This window comes from Galeopterus variegatus, unplaced genomic scaffold, assembly GCF_000696425.1.
Source record: "Galeopterus variegatus unplaced genomic scaffold, G_variegatus-3.0.2 Scaffold7102, whole genome shotgun sequence".
Taxonomy (NCBI): Eukaryota; Metazoa; Chordata; class Mammalia; order Dermoptera; family Cynocephalidae; genus Galeopterus; species Galeopterus variegatus.
In genome coordinates this window covers 71,003-74,577 of record NW_007733213.1, presented here as the reverse complement: position 1 = coordinate 74,577, position 3,575 = coordinate 71,003, and positions in this window count along the sequence as shown.

Sequence of the window (3,575 nt, the reverse complement as noted above, 5' to 3'; positions counted from 1 at the left end):
ACACCGAGTGTTGCGATCCTGTTACCGGTCAGTAAAAAAGACAAAAAGGAAAAAAAAAAAAGACAATGTTGGGCAAGCAGAAGATGCCAGAAAACATCTGTCAAGTTGAACTGAAATTATTCTCTCTTATTTCTCTGGATTTCACATCATCTTCTGCTACCTCGGTTTACCTACAAACTAGTTTCCAAAAGAGCATTTTCTTCCTCTTGTTGTACTGCTTGTGCATGGTGAAATAGCGCTGGTGGAAACTTCTACTGAGGGTGAAAGTGGGACCACTCTTCAACAGGTACTTTGTGATTATACAATGGTTTATTCAAAGAGCTCCCCTCCCCCAAGCAGTGGATCTGGAGGTCCGGTTTTGGCAATATCCAAGCTTGATGCTGCTGTCATGGCCCTATGCCACCCTTTCCAGGTCATCCACTCTTTCATCCCTCCACCACAACTGACAAACCATGACAGCCCCCCAGTTTCGTTCAAATTTTCAGTGGGAAGGGAAGTTAAAGTGTAGAAAGAAATGATTCTTTCCTTCTCAGTCAGTCAAGGACTTCGCTGTCACTGACTTGTCTCTCTTTCCCCCCACTCCTGAAACAGTGTCAAGATTTCAGGAAAATAAAAAATTACTACACACACACGTTGGGACCCATATCTTAACATTTATAGCAGCCTTTAACCCAAAGCGTTTTCTGTTGGTGGGAGGCAGCTGAAGTGGTGCTGGTCTTTCTCTCTGCCTTCTGTGTGGGAGCTCAGGCAGGAGAGCTGGGGGTGCGGAGGTGTTGAGTTCAGGACAGCCAGGGTACTTCAGCTGGTGAGAAAGAGTGAAAGGTGCCCTCTGACAGCTGGAACTAGGAGCTGTCAAGGCATGGATAGAGCTGCTCTGTGTGGCAGCTAAACTTTCAAAGGGAAACACCTCTGGCTTTTCAAACACACACTCTTCTGCTTCCTTTCCATGGCACCTACTTAGACCTGCCATTCCAAGCCCCCATGCTCATTCCTTCTAAAACTTTCCATCCACCGCACTGACTTTCTCTTTCCACCCCAACTAAGCCCTGGGACGTCAGAGAGTACATATGACATTTCTTTTCTGTCGCCCTCTGTCCCTAGCACCTGAGTCATAGGATTTTAGAACTGGGAAGGGCCCCTAAAAATCAAATTGAATTCTTATTTTCAAGTGGAACTGAGCCCTGGAGAAGCACGAGCCCTAGAACTCCAGGGCTGAGCTGCATCCAGCCTAACCCCCTAATTGCTGCTGTGATCATCTCTCCAGTGCCTGCCAGTGGTCTTCAGCTTCTTCTGAGCATTTCATTGGCAAAGCAGCAGAGTGGCTAAGTTTAGTTGGCCTGGTTTCACAGATCTGGGGTCAGAGCCCAGCTTTGTAATGTACATAACCTCTTTGAGTTCTTGCTTCCTCATCTATAAAATGTAATAAGAGTATCTGACTCATAGGATTGCTGTGAAGATTAAATGAAGTGATGCATGTAAAGCATTTAGCATAATACCTCGTATCAAATGATTGCTTAATAAATGTTAGCTATTCTTATGCCATTTCCAAGTACAGCCCAGCCTGTCTTCAGATAGCTCTGTTAGAAACGTTAGTTTTCTTTTAGTTGGAATCTTTGTTGTTAGAATTTCCTTCTTGCGTGAGTTGCCCAAAGTCGCCCAGTGAGTTAAGAGTCAGTGGCAGAGTTGGGACTGGAACCAAGATTGCTCCACAGGCCAGGCTGTCTCTGAAATGCTTGCTGCATAAATAAAGACAGAAAAGGACAGAACTTTGCTGTAATAAACTGCTGTTATCATTATTCCCATTTCAAAGCTGAGAGGACAAAGTGTTTTTCCCGAGGCCTCAGAGCTAGTTAGTAATAGAACCGGTAACAATCCCAGGTCTTTTCCTTAGTCTGGTGCTCTGTCCCACTACAGGTGCAGCTTTAATGAGATTCTCTCAGCTCCTTCCAGAAAAGGAGGTATTTGTAGATGAAGGTAGACAGCAGCCTGCTATGGATCCCCTCATTTGCCCTGTACACACTTTCTCATGCTACAGGAGCGGAGTTAAAGGAATAGTTCTGACCTGCAAAGATATTGGGGAAACAAGACTGGTTCTTCAGTTCTCTACCACAAACAATTTCTGCTTCCAGAGAGCTTGTCCTGTAGGGATGATGGCCCAAAGCATGGAGTACCCCAGTGGTAGCATCCTGGGTAGTCAAGGACAAGATGAGCACCTTAGGGGACTGCTGGAAAGTTGTTTGAAAAGGCTTTTATCAATTTTATGGAAAGAGGGTAGATTGAGTGCAGGCTGAGTCTCACACTTGCATTCCACATCAGATATGATAAATAGAACATTTAAAAATCCATCCATACATAAAACACTAAAAAGAGAAGTCTTCATGAGCCAGAAATAAAGTTGTCACCCTAAAAATAGAAGAAAAGAAAAATATGGAGAGAACTCACAGTCGCAGGCAAGGACTGGAGCCTCATGATCCATGGAAGAAGGAAACATATAAACATCACTGCCACAGTTTCAACACTCAAGCAAGGATAGAGGCCACTATTCTAGTTGGGAGCCCCATTATTGGCAAAGGGCTGAAAGAGAATCCCTGAGTAAGCTGATACCTAAAAAAGGAAGTTGGGATAGTTCTGTCTTCCCTCCTGGAACTGTGCACAGAATAAGTGCCTACCAGTGGCTAAGGAAGAAAAGACACTTGCATAATACTCAGGAATAAACCTCTGTGATGAATTCCGAGCTCAGTATTATTCTATTTTCTGAGAACCTGAGTCTTGGGCCAAGCCTCAAACAAAAGACCTACTTTGGTGTTGTGCATTGAAACCACAAAATGGCTGTACAGGGAAGTCATCATAGTTCAGGGGTGCATATTGAACAAAATGTCATGGAAGGGGTAATGAAAAATCAATTGTGGTTATAGATTCACAAGTACATAAATATTCCAAAAGCCACTGAGTTACACACTTTCAATGAGTGGATTGTATGGTACATGAATTATATCTTAATGAAACTGTTAAAAAGCGTCATGGAAGACAAGCTCACAATTCTTAAAAAAGCATTTGAGGAAAGCCAGCACCACGAGTCACCATATCCAACAAACTGGAAGAATCACACCTGAGAAAATGAAACAACAGAGTTGATGGAGTTTGGATGTGTTGTCCCCTCCAAAACTCATGTGGAAATTTGATCCCCAATGTGGCAGTGTTGGAAACTGATTGAGTCATGGGGGCGGATCCCTCATGAATGGATTAATGCTCTCCCTGGGGGAGGGGGGATTAATGAGTGAGTTCTCGCTCTATTAGTTCCCGTGAGAGCTCATTGCAAAAAAAAAAAAAAAAAAAAAAAAGACCCGGGCACCTTCTTTCTCTCTCTTGCTTCCGCTCACCATGTGATCTGCTCGTACCCACTGGCTGCCTGCCACTTTCTGCCATGAGTAGAAACAGCCTGACACCTGTGCCAGATACAGCTGTCCCAAAATCGTAAGCCAAATAAACCTCTTTTCCTTATAAATTACCCAGTCTCAGGTATTTCTGTTATAGCAACACAAAGTGGACTAAAACAGAAAGTATCTCTTAACAGG